Raw genomic sequence first — 11,866 nt, forward strand, 5'->3', positions numbered from 1 at the left:
CCTTGGTGCTCCTATAGACAATAGAGTCTAAGCCTTAGTAGGAGGCACTGGGGGCATCCACGTCACTAGGAAAGAGATACAGAGAAGCAAGAGTGGTAAAAGGAGAGGAGGGTAAGGGAGAAAGAGAGAGAGGCAGTGACGGGCGAGAGCCAGAGAGGAGATTCGCACTAGCACCCCAGTATTTATTGAGGGTTTTTGGAACGGATATGTAACATGACACAGGTTTTAACATTGGTTGAATTGACAATGACGAGGTCAAAGAGGAGGAATTTAATCCATCCCACGCTTTGTGAATGAGTGTACTCCACGCTGAGGGCTCTAATAGAACCGCGAGGCAGCGTGGCCAAGACCCAGCTCATGAATTTGCCCGCCCTTTGCTAGTGCCAAGACTGTCCCTTTAACATCAAGAGTTCTGGCCATGAGTCTGGTAGTACAATATCAATACGGCAATCCTACTTCCCAGATGCCACCATGCCTGCTATGCTACACCTTTATATAGCATTTAAGGTGGGAAATGCTTGGCCCTCACAACAGCCTGCCGGGTACCATTATTCATATTTGATAGCTGAAGAAAGAGGCTCGGAAAGTGGGCAGGACTCGGCCAGACACAATTAGGATGAGGACAGGATGATGAGATGGTGGAGCGACAGACCCTCGAAGGTCCAGGGAGCTCCGTGAGGACGCCTCCTGGCCCTGGGTGGAGGGCCATGAAAGAGGGATCCTTCCACACTGGAGAGTGTGAGCAGGGCTAGAGGGACTTCTAAGGAGAGCCGATCCTCAGGATGGACAGGAAATGGAAAGCGGGGGAGCCTAAGACACTTTGGGTGAAAGAGCAGCAATCATGGAGCCCAGGGCTCAGCAGGGATGGGGAAGGGAAGGCAAAGAGGGACTGGACAAGGCGGGGGGCAGTGGGGCCAGAACCGGGGACCTTCTCCTCTTCCTGCTTCCTTGGAGTGTCAATATTTGACTGCAGAAGTAGTGCCAGCTCCCTTTACAATCACTATGGCTCACAAGGCATCAGACCTTGGACAGGTTTTCTTTGCACAGTAAAGGGCACAGAAGGTCTTCTCACAGAACCCTGGATAAGGGGAGGGATCGATATCCTCCTTGCCAAGTTTTACCTACAGGTCCTTCTCCCTTCCATGCAATGCAATCTGAGCTCTGGAAGGGTGAAAATCAAGGCTTTGTTCCATGTCTGCTAGGGACCAGGGCATTGTGGGAACTCCTAAGAATCTCCCGCTGAGGCTACAGTCTCTGAACGGTCATTTCCTCTGTCTGGGACTCAGTTTCCTCCTCTGTGAAATGAAGACGCTGGATTACAGTCCCTTCCAGGACTAGCATTCCAGGAACTGGAATGATCAGTGGGGTGGCCTGATTGACAATCAATAGCAATATGGCGCAGAAGAAGTGCTGGCTCCATGAGCTCAAATCTCACCTTGGCCGAGTCACTTAGCATCAATAAACATTTATCACAAATTTACTGTGCACTAGACACTGCTAGCTGCAAAAAGGCCAGTTCCTGCCCCCAGATCGCTTCTGTTTTTTTAACCCATTACCTTCCATCTTGGAATCAGTACTGTGTATTGGTTCCAAAGCAGAAGAGTGGTAAAGACTAGGCAATGGAGGTTAAGTGACTTGCCCAGGGTCACACAGCTGGGAAGTGCCTGAGGCCAGATTTGAACCCTGGTCCTCCTATCTCTATGTCTGGCTCTCAATCTAGGCCACCTTGCTGTCCCTAAGAAAGTCACATTCTAATGGAGGAAGACAATGCTTTCTAATGGGGGACGGGAAGGATGAGAAGGAACCATAGAGGTTCAAGGGGCTAACAGCAAAGTCAGGAGAGCCAGGAATGGTGCCGTAAGAGAGTACTTTGGATCTGTGGCTGGCCTGGGCACTTTTCTCAAAATGGACATTCTGGGAACAATGGAGCTGATCGAGGAAGGAGCTACAGGAGTGCGTGAACTAACTCCCAGGGTGAGGGGGCTGCTGTGGTTGGATGGGGAGTCTGGGGAGTCTGGAGCAAAGGGAAGTTCAAGCCAGCATCACTGATCCCGCCAGCCCTCGTCAATGAACTGTCTGGACGTGTGGCCCCTCATATTGGCTTGACTGGGTGACCTTCCCTACCCCTTCCTGCTAGAAATCTCTGATCCTGTGATTCTTCCCAAACCCAGCACAGCCCCAGTGGTGTGGAAGACCGGCTAAAGTGGGGACCATCCAGCCCCGTGTCCTCCCACTGCTGCCCCCCTTCCCCACAGAAGATCCAGAAATGCCATTTGCCAAGCCACAGCACCAAATCATCTGGCCCACAAGCTCCCAGCTTCCCTTTGAGCCAGAGCGGGCTGTGGTGGTTGGGGGGGGGGGGGGTTTTACTGATTGTCAGGCAGTATTCACACAGGGAAAACTATCCAGATGAAAGCCAAGAATGTCCGAATCCTCTCTCCAGTTCCATTTTCCCCTCCAATCCTCACCTGCGGCATGGCTGAATCTTATAAACAGCAACTTTATCTTGGAAAATCTCTGGCTGTCCACACGCAAAGGCCACTGAATCTCCTCTGGCTGACAGCTCAGCTTGGGAAGTGAAAGGTCCATCGAGGAGATTCCAGACCAATTCAGACAAAGAAGAGTGGCAGAGAGGCAGGGAAAGCAGGAAGGAGAGACAGACGGATAACGGGAAAGACAGACATGAGAAGGTACAGGCAGATGGAGAAGCCAAAGGAAGGACAGAAAGAAAGAAACGGGGAGATGGAAGGAGGGACCAACAGGATGGGAGAAATGGGAAAGTAGAGATAAACTGAACAAACGAATGAACGAACAAATGAATGAATAGTCATTCATGAAGAGCCTACTATGGCCAGACAAGCTCTGGGGATACAAATACAAACAACCAAGGCAGTCAGTGCTCCAAAATCCACCATTCTAATGGGGATGCACAACCCAAAGGGGACTGGTAGCTGGGGGGGGGGAAGAATCTGGGGGGGTTGGTCTCAGAAGTCACATGACCATCATGGTCATAGAGCAGTTGGTTGACATATGCGTACAGAATGGTAGTATTGACTTGATTACTGCCAAGTAATTAAGTAATTACAAGTAAAGTAATTACTGGCAAGTACTTAGCACAGAGCCTGAAGAATAGCGAGTACTTAACTGCTTGTTTTCTTCCTTCCTTCCTCCCTCTCTCTCTTCCTTCCTTTCTTCCTTCCTTCCTTCCTCCCTCCCTCCCTTTCTTCCTTCCTTCTCTCCCTTCCTCCCTTTCTTCTCTTCTTCCTTTCTTCTTCCTTCCTCCCTCCCTCCCTTTCTTCCTTCCTTCTCTCCCTTCCTTCCTTCCTTTCTTTTCTTCCTTCCTTCTCTCCCTTCCTTCCTTTCTTCTCTCCTTCTTTCCTTCCTTCCTTCTCTTCTTTTCTTCTTCTTTCCATCCTTCCTTCCTTCCTTCCTTCCTTTCTTTTCTTCCTTCCTTCTCTCCCTTCCTTCCTTTCTTCTCTCCTTCTTTCCTTCCTTCCTTCTCTTCTTTTCTTCTTCTTTCCATCCTTCCTTCCTTCCTTCCTTCCTTCCTTCCTTCCTTCCTTTCTATTACCCTCAAAGCAGAGAGTAGAACAGAATGGGGAAAGATGGCTAGAGAAAGAGGAAGAGACCAAGAAAGAAGGTTCATGAGAGATCTAGATTTAGAACTGGAAGAAACCTTGAAGAGCATCATCTGACTCCTTAGTTTTACAGAGAAGAAAATTAAGGTCCAGAAAGAGGAGAATTTGCCCCCACACACACAGACTTGGGGTAAGAAACACAACTGAAATGGGATGTAGAAAGAAAAACAAGAAGACAGAAGCTAGGGAGAGAGAGAAAGATGAAGGGGAAAAGGAACAGGAAAGAAAAATGGGAAGAATGGTGGTAAGAGGGCCTCGTGGCTATAGGAATGGAAGGAAAAAGACAGATGGAGAAGGGTGGAAATGAGCACTTATTAAGTGCCTACTATATGCCAGTCACATAGCAGTACTAAGACTTTACAGTTTTTTATCCTCATTTAATAATAAATGGTGTGGACCCTGGGAAAGTCACTTAACCCCCATGGCCTAGCCCTTACCACTCTTCTGCCTTGGAGCAATACTGTGTATTGGCTCCAGGATAGAAGGTGAGGGTTTAAAAATAATAATAATAATAATAATAATAATAATAATAATAATAATAATAATAAATGGTGCAGTGTCTAGGCAGGACCTGGTAACTGAGCCTGCAGAGGGGAAAGGTTCAAGTTAGGTGACCAGGATAATGGTGCCAGTCCAGCTAGATCACTTCTGGAATACTGTGTTCAGGTCTATTTTAAGAAAGACAGTGATAAACTGTGGAGTTCCAGACAGGGGTTCAATGAGGGTGGGGAGACGGCCAGAAACCTGGGATGCAGGATCTCAAGGTGGAAGGAACCTTAAAGATCATCCAGTCCAGCTGCTTCATTTTATTTTATTTTTTAAACCTTTACTTTCTGACTTAGAATCAATATTGTGTATTGGTTCCAAGGCAGAAAAGTGGTAAGGGCTAGGCAATAGAGGTTACATGACTTACCCAGGGTCACACAGATAGGAAAAGTCTGTGGTTATGTTTGAACCCAGGACCTCCCATCTCTAGGCCTGGCTCTCCGTCCACTGAGCCACCCAGCTCACCCCCAGTTCCTTCATTTTAAAAGTCAGGACTCCAAGATCCAGCAAAGTGAAGGGGTTTGTCCCAGGTGACCTAGGTATAAAGGGCAGAGTCAAGATCTGAATGCAGGGCACCCTATCCCTCTGTCACACTACTCTGCAGTGCAGAAAAACCAGAAAGAAAGTGCTGGAGGAAGAGTGATTCCATTTGTTGTGCCCGCCTCCGAAGGACAGAACCCGGGGAAGCTGCAGAGGCAGGCTGAGGCTGTGTACTAGGAAGAACCACTTACCAAGGGAAGACTGCCCCTCAGTGGGACGGGCCACTTGGGGAGGAAGTTCCCATCACTGGAATCTTCCCATGGAGGCAGGATGGTCACTCACTGGGGATCTTTGAAGCTATTTCCAAACCACGTTGCCCGGACTCTGGCTCACCTCCGCACCCCCCTCTCGCTGGGACCCTGAGCTCAGAGTGGGCCTTCCCCCTGGTCTTGCCAGGCCAGGCCCCCCTCCCATTCCAGCTCAGTCTTCCCCCACCAGAATACAAGTTCCTTGAAGACAGGGACTATCTTTGTTTCCAAATCCCCCACACTTCTTGCAGTGTCACACGTGCCAAGAGCTGAATCAATGAATCTGCAATCACTCGGGGTGGTAGAAGGGATTCCCATTCAGGGATGGGCTGGTCTCTTCCCTCTCGGAGACTCTATGAGCATAGAGAGGGTGGAGCACGACTCATCAGTGGCGCCATGTTGGTGAGGCGCCCAGTTGGGTTGAAAGCAGGCTTAGATGTGGAGTGGGGGTGCAAGCCGGAGTTCTGACCCCGAGGAAGCTGAGAATCCACAGCTAGAACTCAGAAGAGATCAGGGCGGGAGTTCTCTACTTTGGGGAGTCGTCCCATGGGACGAGAGCTGATGTTGAGGAAGTTTGTGAACTTGGAGAAGAGGAAAGGTGGTGGGAAAAGAGATGGGGGGAGGAGAAGGGGGGGCAAGGGAGGAGGGGAGAGGGGAGAGGAAGCCACCCTCTGGCTAGAGATCCCAGAGGAGATGCCAGTCTGCACCAGCAAACAAGGTTCCTCACCCAGGGCTTCCTACACTCATGAATCCACAAAGCGGATGGGAAAAACCATTCTTCCAGAGACATGAGTCAGAGCACGGCAATCTCTACCATTGTGGGAGGCCCAAAGGGCAAGGCTTTGACCTGTGGTGGGCGTAAAGAGGATGCAGAAGAGTATCCGGGATGAAGCGGACCCGGGCTACCAGGAAATGTATGCTCAGCAAAGGGGGGGGGGTGCCATCATGGAGGGCAGAGAGGGGGAGGTGATGCCCTGGTGCCCCCAGAAAGTCCAGCCTGCCCATGGAAAGGACACGGACAAGATGACGACGAGAAGGAGCCTGTGGACTTCATGAGGCACCACAGAATGGGCCCCATTTTGGTAGTAGTAAGAATAAGAATGAAAGGAATCCAGGGGTGGGTAGTCTGGGGGACGACCCGTGCGCCTCATTGAACTAGCCTGATTTTTGCCATGATGGGAACCCTGTCATAGAGGCCTGTTGCCATAGTGTAACAGAAGGTGGTCCTAGAGCCAAGAATACCTGTATTCAAATTCTGCCCTGGTACGGACTAGTTGTGTGACCCTGGACAAGGGCAGCCAAAAGCCCAGTAGATAGACGATGGGACCTGGTGAATGAAGACCTGGGTTCCAATTCAGCCACAGAGGCTTCCTAGATGATGAAGTCCCTTAACCACTGCCCACCTCAGTTTCCTCATCTATAAAACGAGGATCATAATAGCTCCTATCTTCCAGGATTGTGGTGAGCATCCATGAGAATGATGATGCCTGGAAAGCATGTAGTAGGTACTTTGTCAGTATTAGATATTGCTATTATGGCACTTAATCCCTCAGTCCTCCAAGACTAAAGGTTGCCTAGAAGGTGCCAAGGGCGTTGGCAGAGGGACGTTTCTCCCCTGGGAGGTCCCCATACCAATGGGGTCTCAGGTCTGGTCCCCATCCTGTCTGCTACCCTACGATGCCTCTAGATCTCTTCCCTGTACCTCGTGCCAGCGGGATGGAGACCCCACAGAGCCAGCCCATCCTGGGCACCTGCTGAAGACAGACAAGGAGGCGAGCCCAGACTTTCCGGTGGAACAAAGCACGTTCTTCACGTGGGGGCCATTGGGCGGCAGTGAGTCATCCGAGGATGGTTCAGTCTCCCAGGGACCGGAGTGGAGGATTATCCGGAGGGCAAGAGAGAGCGCAAGGCAGACTCCGCTGGCTGAATCGAGGGGCGGGCAAGGAGGCCCGTGGGAGAAACAGAAGAGGAGGCTGTCGTTTGAGAAATGGCCCCAGAAGACAGGAAGGGAGAGCCAAGGGCGCCAAAGGCTCTCAGGTCGCCTCCTCCGCTAGCCCTGACGCGGGATCCAGGACCAGGTCCCAGCCCCCTGGGGGCCCTTCTCGCGGGGGGATGGCTCAGCAAGTCAACTTGAACTCAGCTCTTCGGGACTCAGGGACAGGGCCTCGAGTCCACCGTACTGTCATCTGTGCTCTGGCTCACTAGAATAACGGCATTCGCGGGGCCTTCAAAGCTGCCGAGCGATTCTCCCTCTATTGCTAGCCTGTCTGCACTCTCCCTGCTCCTGGTCACCAAGGCCGCCATGTTGTCTCCTCTGCCATGTTTCCAGGCTAGATGGAGCAGCTCAAGGACGTTCTGTCACGCTCTTCAGACTGTGTTGGCTTCCCAGAGCTGAGTCGCGGGGTCAGGCCAGAGACGGTGAAGATCCGGGCGTCGCGTGGAAGGGGCCATGCTGTCTGCATCCTATTTCCCAGCAGCCCCAGCGGTCTGCTTCCTGTGAGGCAGCCGGCCCACTTCCTGTTATCTGGCACTTGTCCTCTTGGTTCCTGGACAGGCCCGTCCTGAGGCCCAGGACGTCAAGGGGAGACTAGCTGCAGCGCCAAGCCTCACTGCAGGGCGAGGTCACCTCCGGATGACGCCTGCCCGAGGCCCATTGGCTGAGATGAGGCTCCCATCACTGAGTCACCCACCACCACGCAGCCCCGGGATGCTGGCCAGCCACTTCCCTCCCTCTCCAGGGGGGCTCTTGACCTTATGTGTGATGTGACCCAAAGGGATGCTGGAGCCCCGCCAGGAGCCAGAGAGACAGAGACAGAGATAGAGGGAGAGGGAGGGAGGGAGACAGAGACAAGGAGAGATGGAGAAACAGAGAGGGAGAGAGAGGGAGGGAGAGAGAGAGAAAAGAGAGGGAGGAAAAGAGGGAGGGAGCCCGAGACAGAGACAGAGACAGAGGGAGAGAGAGAGGGAGGGAGGGAGGGAGGGAGGGAGGGAGGGAGAGAGACAGAGAAGGAGGGAGACAGAGACAAGGAGGGAGAGACAGAGACAAGGAGGGAGAGACAGAGAGGGAGAGGGAGAGAGAGAGAGAGAAGGAGAGAGAGAGAGAAGAGAGAGGGAGGGAGGGAGGGAGACAGAGAAGGAGAGATGGAGAGAGAGAAAAACAGAGAGACAGAGAGACAGAGAGAGAGAGAGAGAGAGAGAGAGAGAGAGAGAGAGAGAGAGAGAGAGAGAGAGAGAGAGAGAGAGAGAGAGAGAGATTTTCCCTGGATCATATTTTTAAAACTTTTTTACCCTCTGACTTAGACTCAGGACTACCAATTACAAGGCAGAGAAGCAGTTAGAGCTAAGCAGTCAGGTTAAGTGACTTGCCCAGGGTCAAACAGCAAAGAATGGTCTAAGGCCATATTTGAACCCAGATTCTCCCACCTCCAGGCCTGGCACTCTATCCACTGTGCAACCTTGCCATCCCTGTTCTGTCTCATTTTTAAAGAAATGTTTGTGTTCAGCTGTTTGGAAAGAGAAAGAACATGGAGTAGATTCTGGATGTCCTCATTCCCAGGCCAGCCTCTCTCCATTCCCACATGCAGTCTGGAATTGTGCTTTCCCCCCTTCTTCCTCCTTTTCCTTCTCCATCTTCCTCATGCTTGGTCACGCCCTGGTGGCTCCTTCTTTGATGAACACCTCAGATATCAACTTGTCCGATGATGTCACTGAAAGGATCACTCGAGCATCACTTCGGGCTTCTCTCTGACAGGGGGCGTGGCAGCTCTGTAGCGTCCATCTCATCCTCATCAAGGGAAATGTTAGTCTCACAGCTTCTGTGTTGGTCAGTCCATATCTGGGACATTCTAGACCCCTGTCTGAAGAGAGAAATTGGCCCAGGCGTACCCTGAGGAGAACAGCAGGGATGGTGGAAGGTCGGAAAACCTTGTCCCAAGAGAGGTCGACGAAGGACCCTCCTCTAAGGAGGCTCGAGCTCTCAGGAAGAGGCCTGGTGGAGGATGGGTAGCTGGTTCGGTCCATAACTGGCCCAGGTCTCCAGGGCTTTCTTCTCTTGGAGGAAAAGAAGGAGTGAGTGAGATCCACTCTGAGTTTGAGCCCCTCCAGAGCATTTTCACATTGATTTCTTTCTAAGCCAACACCTTACATACTTAAAGTAATTTGGAGCACTTTAAGGTTTTTTTAGCTTAAGAAGAAAGCATTCGAAGCCTTAGCTGTCTTGTCACCATCTCTCAAGCCTCATCTAGCCCCAAAGAGAGGCAGGAGGCTACAGAAATGCCCGCCCTTGAGTGAAATCAAAGGCTGCGAAAGTGGTGTCAGGTCATTAATGCTGTCTAATGGAAAAGTCCCTATTGATTATGCCCAATCTCAGTCAATAAAGTCAGGGGTGGCAGGCAGCAATCATTGAGGGACGAAGAACTCTGCTCCAAGGCTTCTCGGAAGTCCTGGCTGCCCTGGAGAAAGAGTCAAGGTGGAATGAGGGAGCAGGAGGCGACGAGAGTGTGAGCAGACAGCACCCCCACACACTCACACTCACACTCCCAGAAGTAGAGGAAGGCAGCCATGGGCCCAGCAGTACCAGATCTCAAACTGTACTCTAAAGCAGAGGCCATCAAAACAATCTGGTACTGACTAAGAGACAGAAGGGAGGACTTGGGGTAAGTGACCTCAGCAAGACAGTCTATAAGCCCAAAGAGCCCAGCTTTTGGAACAAGGACTCACTATTTGACAAAAACTGCTGGGAAAATTGGAAAACAGTATGTGGAAAATTAGGTTTAGATCAACATCTTACACCCTACACCAAGATGAATTCAAAATGGGTAAAATACTTAAATATAAAGAGTGAAATCATAAATAAATTTGGTGAACATAGAATAGTATAATTGTCACATCTTTGGGAAAGGAAGGAATTTAAGATCAAGCAAGAGTTAGAAAAAATTATAAAATGTAAAATAAATAATTTTGATTACACTTAAATTCAAAAGATTTTGTACAAACAAAACTAATGCATCCAAAATTTGAAGGGAAGCAACAAATTAGGGGAAATCTTCATGACAAAAACCTCTGACAAAGGTCTAATTACTAAAATTTATAGAGCTAAATCAATTGTACAAAAAATCAAGCCATTCTCCAATTGCTAAATGAGCAAGGGACATGAATAGGCAATTTTCAGATAAAGAAATCAAAACTATTAATAAGCACATGAAAAAAATATTCTAAATCTCTTATAACTAGAGAAATGCAGATCAAAACACCTGAGGTACCACCTCACACCTAGCAGATTAGCTAACATGACAGCAAAGAAAAGTAATGAATGCTGGAGGGGATGTGGCAAAATTGGGACACTAATGCATTGCTGGTGGAGTTGCAAATGGATCCAACCATTCTGGAAGGCAATTTGGAATTATGCCCAAAGGGCGCTAAAAGATTGCTTACCCTTTGACCCACTCATACCACTGCTGGGTTTGTGCCCCAAAGAGATAAGGAAAAAGATGAACAAAAAATATTTATAGCCGCTCCCTTTGTGGTGGCAAAAAACTGAAAAATGGGGGGGGGGGTCACTCAATTGGGGAATGACTGAACAAATTGTGGTCTATGTTGGTGATGGTGGAATACTATTGTGCTTCAGGACAAGGAATGATGAACTGGAGGAATTCTATGTGAACTGAGAAGACCTCCAGCAATTGATGCAGAGTGAAAGGAGTAGAACCAGGAGAACATTGTAAACAGTGTCTCACTTTTTTATTTGTTTCCCCCCCCCCCCAGTGCTAGGCATAGGAATCCCTTAAGTGGTTCCTTCCTTTCTTCCTCCATCCTTTTTTCCTTCCTTCCCTCCTTTCTTCTTTATTTCTTTTTCCTTCTTTCCTTTCTTATTTCTTTTTTCTTCCTTTACTTTCCTGCCTTCTCTCCTTCCTTCTTTTCTTCTTTCTTTCCTTCCCTCCTTCCTTCTTTCCTTCCCTCCTTCCTTCTTTCCTTCTCTCCTTCCTTCCTTCTTTTCCTCCTTTCTTTCTTTCCCTCTTTTTTTCCCTTCTTCCTGCTTTCCTTCTTCCCTTCCTTTCTTCCTCCCACCCTCTCTTCTTTCCTTTCTTTCTTCCTTCATATTTGCAGCTATCTGCATGTAGCATGTCCTGGTTTTGAATGTGTCCTTTAAACATTCATAATTTTAATTTCAATCCACATTATCAAGCCTTTATCAAGTACCTACAACAGACAAGGTTTTGTGCTAGAAAGTGGAGCTAGAAAGACAAAAATGAAGCAGTTCTTTCCCTCAAGGAGCTTCCATTCTTCTAGAAGATTCAACAGATAAATAGAAAGTAAATACAAATAATTTGCCCTCCGTAAGCACCAGAGGAGGGGTGCCAAGGAAGAGGGGGAGCCCTGGTGTACAGTATTGCGCGTGTCATTGGCTGAGTCACTGGGCTGGTTGGTTTTGCTAAATTTCTCTCTTTTTTAACCTTTGTTACCAAGGGTGGTCCCCTGGGTGTGGGGGGGGTGTATTTGCTTCTTTGGCAGCACCCAGGATCTGGGGATGCTGAGGATGAATGCCTGCCAGTGAGATGGAGCCTCCTAGCTGTGCCCCTCCGCCCCCCACTACCATGACTTTGGCTGGTGAGCTGGACTCTCTCATCCGAAGGGGTGGTCGGACCTGATGAAGCCACACACGAGAGAAGCAGGTGTGCAGCCACTGCCTCTGGGCTCAGCAGCATCCAGGAGTGATGGGACCGGCAGCTACCACCTCGGGTCACCCTGCAGCCAAGAAAGACAGAACTGTGGGGAAGGCTGCGCCAGCCAGGAGCCAGGACTCGGGCAGGGCGTCACGCAGAGGCGTCTCAGGCTGGGGTTTCTATGGGCCAGCAGTGCCCCCCCCAGGGGTCCAGACCCAATCAGTGACTGTCT

Source organism: Monodelphis domestica, chromosome 7 (assembly GCF_027887165.1).
Source record: "Monodelphis domestica isolate mMonDom1 chromosome 7, mMonDom1.pri, whole genome shotgun sequence".
Classification (NCBI taxonomy): Eukaryota; Metazoa; Chordata; class Mammalia; order Didelphimorphia; family Didelphidae; genus Monodelphis; species Monodelphis domestica.